We start from the raw sequence: 10,228 nt of genomic DNA, 5'->3' as shown, positions 1-10,228 counted from the left end.
CTTTATATTCGATTTAGTGACTATGTTTACATTGTTTGGCAGCATTCAGTGGAGGAAAGCAGTATTTGTACATACGTCTTAAATTGAAATTATTTTATCTATTTACAGGTTTGCAAAATGAGCTTTATTTGTTTGCAGAAAAGTATAAGTTGTTTATTTTTATAATACGACAATCTTGATTTGAGTGATTGAATTCATAACAGAAAATACATGTTCCTGAAGAAAATGTAAAATCGAAACGTTGAACAAACGGAATAATCTAAAATATTATCAAAGACTTGCTGTCGCTTTCGTATGTCTCCTGCTGAAACAGCGGTAAGTCTTCGGATTTACAACTCTAAAATCAAGTGTTCGATTCCCCTTGGTGAATATAGCTGATATCCCAATGTGGCTTTCCTATACAAACGCATACACAAACACGCCCTTTATTTTTGTGAATTTTTATTGAGTGTATGATGAATGGTAGATGTCGCTATGAATAAAACTTATCATGGCAAAAGATTTGAGTGTAATGCGAGATATTTGTCGTCGAATGTGTGAGATAAACGATGTTACAGGTTAGTATTTGAATATTATATTAGTTTAATAAAACACTGTAGAATAATTTCACTGGATTTAATATTCCTTAACTACATAGAATTTAGAAGTAGAATTAGGAATCTGAGTTTAGAGAAATAATTCATTTGAAAAAGAACATTTAACTAATTATTGCATGTTCGATTGGCGATTAATACACTGCACAGTTAAAGATTCATACAAACTGAAAGTTTGTTGTATTTTGAATGTAGTATTGCTGAGACCATTGATGATGCAGTAAGATTTACATTTCTTACGCTAGTTATAGCCCAAGTAGTTTTTGTATTAACGACGATTAGAGTTACATTATTTTCTATTTTAACCATTTTACTGTATTTTAACTGTAACCATTGAATTCAAAGCTAAAACAACTTTTCCTGATAATTATAGTTTGTTTATTACTGTTAAATGGTCAAATTTTTGTTTTGTTTTTACAAGAGATGTTAATATTAATAGTAATATTACTGGTTCCAGTATGAAAAATATCAGAGTTTCCCTGATCATGTAAATATTAACCATTTGGTTATAAACAGAAAGACTGAATGAATAAGAAAATAAAACTACCATGGCCACATCGGGGATTTTTTTCCCCCAGCATTTTGAAAGATATCAAAGTTCAGGTATATGAACCTCTTTCTGAGTTCAACAAACAGTGGACAGATACCTTAGTATTGGAAAAATGCTGTTACTCTTATTTTTAAAAGGGTTTTACAAAATTCTTTTACCTATTTAGTTAATGATGGAATTTGATAATTAATTGATTACTGGGCTAATTAATTAGTTAGTTGAACTGACTGATTTTTCTCACAAGTTTTGAAAAGTTGAAATAATTGAAAATAGTAATAATCAGAAATACTAAATATGATCAATTATTTTCACAAGCCATTGAATTAGCCTAAAATAATAGTGAAAATTTATAATGGCAGTATTTCAGTTACTTGGATAATTGTAATAGTTAAAAACACAAATTAATTTACTATTTTCATGACAATTTAATCATAATTTTGATTAAATGATCATTTTATGTGCCAGTAATTGATTTAATCAGTGCTCATGTGTAATCAAGTTAATTGCTCAGATCTAGTGTAGTCTTGTGTAACTGGGAACTTCTGGAGTGTGATTAAAAGAAACTTTTATGAACTCATTTGGAGAAATATGAATGAAAGTCATATTCTATTCACCAGAGGTAAATCACATTACTAAGCTTTTATATTTTATCAGGGACATTGGTTTTACTTGGGTGTGGATTTACTTTACATAAATTTTCAAAAGCTGTTGATAAGTTGCAACACTAAAGATTATCTAAGAAACTCGTACTATTTAATTGGATTGTAAAGTGTTTGGATAAGAGGAAATAAAAGGTTATTTATGTAGTCCAGTCAAGCTGGACTGATGTTGGAAATGGAGTGCCTCAGAGGTTAGTGCTTGGACCTTTGCTTTCATTGATTTATGTTAATAATGCTTATAAAGGTTGAAATTAGTAAATTAATAAAGTTTTCTGATGGTGATAAAATTTTTGGATATTTCTAGCTGTATTGGGGGATGTTTTTGAGATATTTCAGAATAACTTATCAGTTGGTAATTTTAACAAATATTTGGTATATGACAAGTGCATATAGGGCATCACAAGTTGGATCATGTATTTAATATAGATGGGACCAATTTTTAGTAGCTTGACTGAAGAAATGAAACTTGGAATAATGATGAATAAATTACTTAAGCCATTGAAGCAGTGCTCATTTGGTCTAATATATTTCTAAAATTATTAAACCAATTTTGAGTATAACTAATTTGGACACCCAATCAACACCATGGTAAATCAGAAGGAAAAAAGGTTGGCCATGAAATGTATGAGAGAAAGTAAAAAAGAATGCATAATGTCAACAACTGTATATCAGCATTTTCTTGAACTAATATTTTGTCAGTTTGCTGCTTGTTTAACAAGTATGGTTTTACAAAGAAAAAATCTATGAATTTAGTATTTTTCATGTTGAGATGTATATATTGCTGGCTTTTAATTTTTTTTCGAAAATGGGTTATCAATAACTGGTTTGGTATAAATGCACAGGGTTCTAGTTAACCTTAACTCTTGGGTCCCATACACAGGAGAACTTGTCAGAATGGATGAGATTTGATCCACTGGGTACTGATTAGGCACTGCAGAATGCCCTGTATGCAAGGCAAGCACAAATACTTTGCTTTAAACATTATACCATAATGAACTAAACAGCATACAGTTTTCACACAGCTGTTCACCATTGCAATAAAACTAGCTTTCTTCAATGACAATAACTTACAGGAAAATAACAGACAGATGATTAACCCATTTATCTTGGATAGGTCAAAGTGCACATTAAAACATTTTACAGAATTACATTCAAAATTTACGTAAATAACTTTATTATCAATGTATTTGAATAAACTGGGCATCAGAAAATAGGTAATCAAATTTTTGTATTATTAAAGTTCTAATTTTATAAGAAATTATTTAAGAAACAAAAATTTACTCTCGTCTGATATGTGATTTGCAGATGCAACTTGAAAGCCAAACTTCAGAGTTTTAAAAGTTTGTGTTATAGCCAGAGAAAAGTTATAAAAATATATACTTTACTGTTCAGATGTTACTGAATTACATGAGATTATTTTAACCCTTCAGTGTAACTAGGCATGATGTGAAATTGTAAATTTGCACATCTTATCAGTTTGTTTCTTTAATAAGTGGAGCATATTGTTCTTGTGTATATATATTTTAGAATGTTGCTACTGTTCTACATACTTCAGCTAAGCTTTCACCTATTTTTTGAACAACTTGTTTATATCAGTACTTTTCCTTTAATACTTTATTTTAATATGGTGATATTACAAATTGGATCTTTATGCCCTGTATTCCTCATCTGTACTGTACTCAGTTGCTCTTATACAGCAGTAACTTTGGTTGCTCAGGAATGATTTGTTTCATCCTTTTAATTCAGTACAATTCTTTAGCAATGTACAGACTTCTTATTAGGAGCTACTTGCTTGCCTCTTGATTGTCAGTATCTGGTTTTGGTTCTTGTAATTATTTTGATGTTTCTAAAAGTACTAGAGAAAATTATTTGAAGAACAAACCTGAAAATAGAAAAGTGAAAATTGCTCTAAGGTATAAAAAAAATGTGGGATTAACATTTTGGTCAAGCCAACTTCATTGTTATATTCTCAACAATTTCTAAAAATAAAATTAGTAGAATCTAGTTCCTACCAATTACACCATTGAGTTTGAATGGTTTGCCATTGTGACCTAACCTGTAAAGTAGTAGTAATCAGATAAATCTTCAGTCTCAAAAAGGATTTTTGAGGAAAACCTATCTTTAATTTTGTGTTTAGGTTTAGAAATTACTAAGGGTATGATCCTGTTATGATTGTCAGTCTGACAATTAGTAGTGCACAACACTACTAATTTTGCACCATTTTGTTTTTCTTCTCTCTTTCAATTTAACCAGTCATTGTACATGTTTAGGCTCGTATGGGACCAAAATCAGTTAGTTCAGGCAACACTATCAAGTGGTGATATTATGTGATTATTAGCATTCACTCTCATTGCTGTGAAAGTAAATAAATCTACATACCTCCCATTTCCTGATACAAATAGTAGTTATGTTAGTTATACCTGATTCCTAAGTGTTTGAGATAGTTCTTAGATTTGAAAATATTTGTTGAGGCCTGTGCTAGGATCAGTTTCAGTACTTGCTTGTGTATCCATTCTATGCTTGAAATGTTGTCCAGTTTAACCTTTTCCTCCATATTCAACTGCCAGTCTTCAGTGATTTTAAATTAATGCCATCTGTATGGACCCACTTAATAATACTCTTGGTTCTTTTCAGTGGACATGCCTCTTTATGGTTTTCTTAGCTGCACTGATGCATGACTTGCCCAATTTCAGACTGTAATATGGCTTTTTCTAATTTCTCTCAATTGTACATATAGTTGTGTGTGTAAATGTAACATTTCATCAGCATTATAAAAAATATTTCAGAAACTGTAATTGCTGATTTGAAAGTCACAATGGAGAAGCTGGACAAAAGTATTGAAATTCAAGAAATGCTTCATGAGGTATTTTAAAAGATTCTGTTAGCATATTGTTTCAAAGTACACTATGAACAATTGATATTAATAATGAATAAAAAAAGAGGTTGGATATCACTAATATGTGTAGAAACATGTTTGTATTATTTTTTCACTAGTTTAAATAAATTTCAAATAGTTTTGATGCAGTTTTAACACCTTTTAGTTCCACCTGTTGATTAAAAGCAATTTTGATGATAACTTCTGTATTAATCAGCTTTATGTTAGATAATCATTTGAATTCAGATAACAACACAGTAACATTTGAGCAGTGAGAATAACTTAAAATACTTCATTAAATTGTTTAATTCTTTTCTTGGAATTGGGCTGCACCTTTCATTAAAAAGAATAATCTCACATCTACCAATTAAGTTTTTTAATTCAAACTTGTTGAAAATGAGTGAGAGCTTAAAAGCAAATATTTTAAAATGTATTGAATTTTGTATAGATTTTATTTACTAGTTGTGAGGTGAATCCACTTGTCCAAGGGGAAACCCTAATGTTAAGAAAAAAATTAACGGATAAAAGTAAGTTTTAGGGAATGCTACTTACTAATAAGAAATCTATAACAGAACTTACATTTGAACTACTTAGGATATAGTAAAAATAAATAGACAGAAAAACTCAGTGCTTTTTTTGTCTCTGACATTACTGTTTATTTTTAATATGCTTGTCCATGTTGTTTTGTAAAATGCTAACACTTTTTTTTTAAATTAATTTGCTATAACTTCTTTAGATAGTAAGATCAGATGGAAGTGATAGTAAAATAGATCAAGACATACAATAATATAATTTGGGAAAATTGATGTCAGTTTGTTAATTTGAACTTAGCTTAACCAATTTTTTTTTTTTCATGGTCAGCCTTTTTCTCCAGTTGAATTTGCCATTGTGAGTTCCATTAATACAGCGTTTTTGGACATGATTTTCCAGAACAGTAGGATCTGTTTTATCCGTCTCCCCAGTTTCCTGTGATTCTCTACCTTCCTTGTTACTTTTATACTTCATTTCAGTATTTTTTGTTTCCATATTTTGATATTGGGGTTCATGCTATGTAATTTCTATCTCAGTTATGTGAGGATACTGGCACGCATCACAATCTGTGGGCTTCAAAACAGTTTGCTTAAGTTTGTCACCAGGCAGATTTTCTGTTCCTTTATTCTCAGCAACTGGAATCTATTTTGCCTTTTGGGGAGTGGACCCTGATTGTCTTGTTCTTATGTCTCAAGTCCAGTTTTCTCGCCTTCATATTATTCTTGTGTTTATATTACAGTATTTATCCATCATACATCTACTATCTAAGTTTTGTTTTTTTTCCTTGTTAGCACATTTGTCAACTTTAGTTCTTTCTTTACAAGTTTCCTATGTTTTTGAGAACTTTTGGGGGAGAAATACAGTTTTGTCCTATGTTCATTTCTCATCTCCTTATCTTAGGGACTTATGCCCGGATCATTTTCTACATTGACCAATTGATCAACCAACAAGGAAATAGTTGATTTTTGTTTCACACATTCTAGTCAGAATTCCAAATTTGCTGGAAGATCTTTTGTCTCACACACACAACTTCATCCCTCCCGTGTCTATTCCACATTTTAATTCTTCCAATTCATTACCTGTTCCTTCCAGTAGAGGAGTTTCCTCTCATAATATAATTTAATGCAGAACATGATGTTGCTAACAGTATCAGTGACTACTCTGTGGGGGCTCATTTATTCATTTATCTCAGTTTGTTCATCTGTGGTAAAACTTTGCCAAAGATCTGTGAGTTTTTCAAGTTTTATCCAAAGGACTTGTTATCAACTTCCTCCTCCCCTCTTCTGTTGTCTCTGATACTCAATTCCTTTTCTTTACCTCAGGAAACTACCATTTGTCAGTGTTTGTCCAGGCAGTGCAGTGTCTGCTTTCTCTCAATATGCCATTGAACCTGCAGTTCACCCTTCTCCAGGGTTTTATTCCAAGCTGTTTGTTATCCTCAAGAAAACTGGAGACTGATTGCCTGTGATTGATTTATCACTCAATTACTTTTTAATGCTACTTCATTTTACTGTGGAGTTGTTTCACAGCCTAGGGTGTTTCTCTGTGAGTTTATGGATGGACAAGGTCAATATCTCAAATTCTTTTTCCATACTTCTATATTATGAGAATCGAGGTGCTCCCTTCAGTTTGTTCATCATGGAATGGTTTATCAATTTTGTTCTCTACCTTTTGGGCTTCTTGCAGCACATTGTCTTTTATAGGACATTCAAGGCTTTTGCCAGACTCATGCAAACTCAAAGGTTGTGCTTCCACCGTCACATGGATAACTGGTTTTGTTGGTGCATTCTGAACTGGAATCCTCCTGACACTTGTTTTTACTCCTTTTATAGGCAGGTCAGGTTAGTTGGAGAAATCTTTCCTCATTCCCAATTTCTTATCCATTGGACCCCTCAGTGTGGATTCCTGTACGTGATGAGGGGACCTCCCAGAGAAGGTTCTGTTCTTTCAATTTACCTCCTCTGGGATCTAAATATCCACCCACGTGTTTGTCATGCATGGCAACCCGTGAAGGGGAGGAGAGGATTCTGGTGGTTGAGGGGTCCAACCTTAACACACCACTTTGACCTTGAATTCCTGTAGACAGGCAGCCTGAGGATGGCCCCCCTTGGGTCAGTCAGCTGGTCCACTTGGGCTAGGGTCAACCAAGTACTAGTGTTGGATGTTCTCAACAGGTGTTGTGGACATTGTATCTGATGTTGGTGTTTGGGTATGGTGCTCACAAAACCTTGGCATTGCTGCAGTGTCCTTGTTTGACATTGTAGTGAGTCCCATCATAGATTTCCATGGTGAGTGGGGTCAGGGGGCACTGAAATTTCCCTCTTTTTACTATGGATACTCCATTTAAAAATCTTGATAAAATAGCAAAAAAACAGTCCACAGGTAAATGATCACATCTTGAAGATTCTGAGCAGCAATCTTCACCATCTGTACCACATGTTGTTCCTCATTTTCTTATATTACATTCACTTTCAGACAAGCCTTTAGGGCAAATATCTCCCATTTTCATTCAGAATGGACTAGAGGGACTTGCTGGCTCTCCAAAGTCAGTAAAGAAGCTTTAATCTGGTGACATATTGGTGGAAACATCCATATCTCAACACAGTGAATTCCTCTTGGATTCAAAGGCAATTGGGGATATACCTGTTGAGGTTACACTTCATGCTACTTTGAATTCATCACGAAGAGTTATTGTTGAGAAGGAGTTGAAGAACATCTCACAGTCGGAGATTCTTACTGGTTTCTCCACCCAAGGAGTTTCTACAGTGAGGCGTATATCCACTTTCAAAGATGGAATTATGGTGCTAACCAATGTCCTCATTCTCACATTTACATCACCACATCCACATGCCACCATTAAAGCAGGTTATCTTAATTGCAGAGTACGGCCATACATTCCAAACCCTCTCCGATGTTTCCAGTGTCAACAGTTCGGTCACTCAAAGACGTCATGTTGTGGTTCCTTGACGTGTGCTTCTTGCAGTGGCAAGGACCATGATGCCTACAAGTGTGAATTGGACACTCATTGCATCAATTGAAATGGCTCTCACCCATCCTACTTTTGTTGTTGCCCTAAATGGTTGGAAGAAAAAGAGGTGCAGTGTTTCAAAACAATTGATAACATTATCTATTCTGAGGCTCGAACATTGCTGTCCACTACCTCATCTCTGATGTATGCTGCTGCACTTCATTTTACAACTACAGTGGGAGTGCAGACAGATCTCCTAAAGAATCTTTCTCCAAACAAATAAAAAGTCTTTTGACCTCCATGTTTAAAAAAGTTGATTAATCAACTTCAACAACTATATCTGTCCCATATATACATTCCACCAAACCCCAAGATCCACTTCCTTTGGTTCTGGGTGCAGACATTTCTTTGGATACTTCTTCTTCTCCCACCCAGGATGCAAAACAATCATTTGTTCACATCCTTAATTGCTTAAATAATCTTCCAATAGCTAATACCTGCCCAATTGACCCAGGGCAGGATCCATGGAGGTCAATAGACCTCCCTCGAATAAAGACTGTAAAGAAAAAAAATGTGGTCATAAACAGAAGGGTTCTCCACCCAATTCACCTACACACAAGTAAAAATATCCACCTTGGTACAATGGAACTGTTGAAGTTTACGCTCTAATCTGAATGACATCAAAACAATCATTTATTCACATCCTCAGTCTCTGGAATCCCCTTCCCACAGCAAAGACCTACCAAATTGACCCAGGGCAGGATCCATGGAGGTCGATATACCTCCCTCAAATAAGGACAGTAAGGGGTGGCACTGTTGGTTGATCAGCATGTGCCCACCCTGTCTTAGCCACTCAACACACCCTTGGAGGCCATAGCCATCCATGTTTCCTTTGGTCATAGCATCACTGTTTGTTCTCTCTACCTGTCACCTGGAGAGACAGGATCAATCAGACCTTGATGCTCTCATTTAACAGTTGCTGTCTCCCTTTTCATCCTGGGGGATTTTAATGGACATCATCCCCTCCTGGGAAGTGCTGATATTGATAGGAGGGGTTGCTCTGTAGAGCATATGTTCTCTGATCACAACCGTTCTCTGGTTTTTCTACTTATTTCCATACACCTAGTCAGTCCTTTACTGCCATTGATCTTTCAGTTTGCTCCCCTTCATTATTTTCCCAGTGGAAGCTGGATCAGGCAAACTGGCCCTCTTTCACTGCTCTCGCAGAACTTGATCCTGCAATCATCTGTAAGCCATCAATTAGTTACTGCGTGGCAGCAGTTACTGACTGTATTATACAAGCAGCTGCTAAATGTATTCCTACAACTTGAAACATTTTCCACTGTATCCTCATCCATGGTGGAATCCAGCCTGTCACATGGTGCAGAAGGCTGAAAAATGAGACTGGGATACTTTCCATCGATATCCCACACTCTCGAACTGCATTGCTTTCCAGCAGGCCTGTGTATATGCTCAAAGCCAGAAGGACTCTTGGATTAAGTTCACAACCAGCATATCTTGTACCACCAGTTCCAAAGTCATATGGAACAAGATTCAAAAGATCAGTGGGCAATATAAATCTGTTCCCCTCTCGATATTGCTCTTGAAGACCAGGAAGTAGCTGATGCTTGGAGCATTGCTGATATTTTAGGTGAAAGCTTTTGCTGGATATCTAGCACTTCTGCCTCTTCTTCCTCGTTCTCAGCCATCAAGACTTGGGCAGAGCAATCATGTCTTTCCTTTCAAGCTGTTTGTCTCTGTCGTCCCTTTACACTGGTGGAACTCAAACTGGCCCTTCATTGGTCTTGCCAGTACATTGGTTGGGCCTGATGATATACACAATGACATGATTTGCCATACATCTCTGGCTTCTTTTGTTATTCTTCTGATTCTTTTTAACCAGATCTGGCAGGATAATGTTTTTCCTGATGCCTGGTGCCAGGCTATGGTCCTATCTTTCTCCAAGCCTGGGAAGGATCCCAAGATTCCTTCAAACTGAAGTCCATTTGCTTTGACGAGCTGTCTCTGTAAGACTTTAGAGAGGATGGTTAA

General features: G+C 35.2%; 1 long non-coding RNA gene across 8 annotated transcripts in view; it reads left to right on the top strand.

The window, feature by feature from the left end:
* Window positions 1–423: 423 nt before the first annotated feature.
* LOC143237043 (uncharacterized) overlaps window positions 424–10,228 on the top strand; it is a 35,262-nt gene continuing 25,457 nt past the window's right edge. The window contains exons 1-4 of one of the 8 annotated variants that reach the window (XR_013019843.1): window positions 473–557; window positions 1,951–1,993; window positions 4,589–4,665; window positions 5,126–5,204. This is a non-coding gene — a long non-coding RNA (uncharacterized LOC143237043). The other 7 variants (XR_013019845.1, XR_013019846.1, XR_013019842.1 and 4 more) reach the window with 7 other exon arrangements.

Source organism: Tachypleus tridentatus, chromosome 13 (genome assembly GCF_004210375.1).
Source record: "Tachypleus tridentatus isolate NWPU-2018 chromosome 13, ASM421037v1, whole genome shotgun sequence".
In the NCBI taxonomy this organism is placed as follows: domain Eukaryota; kingdom Metazoa; phylum Arthropoda; class Merostomata; order Xiphosura; family Limulidae; genus Tachypleus; species Tachypleus tridentatus.
This window is presented reverse-complemented; position numbering and strand designations above follow the sequence as displayed.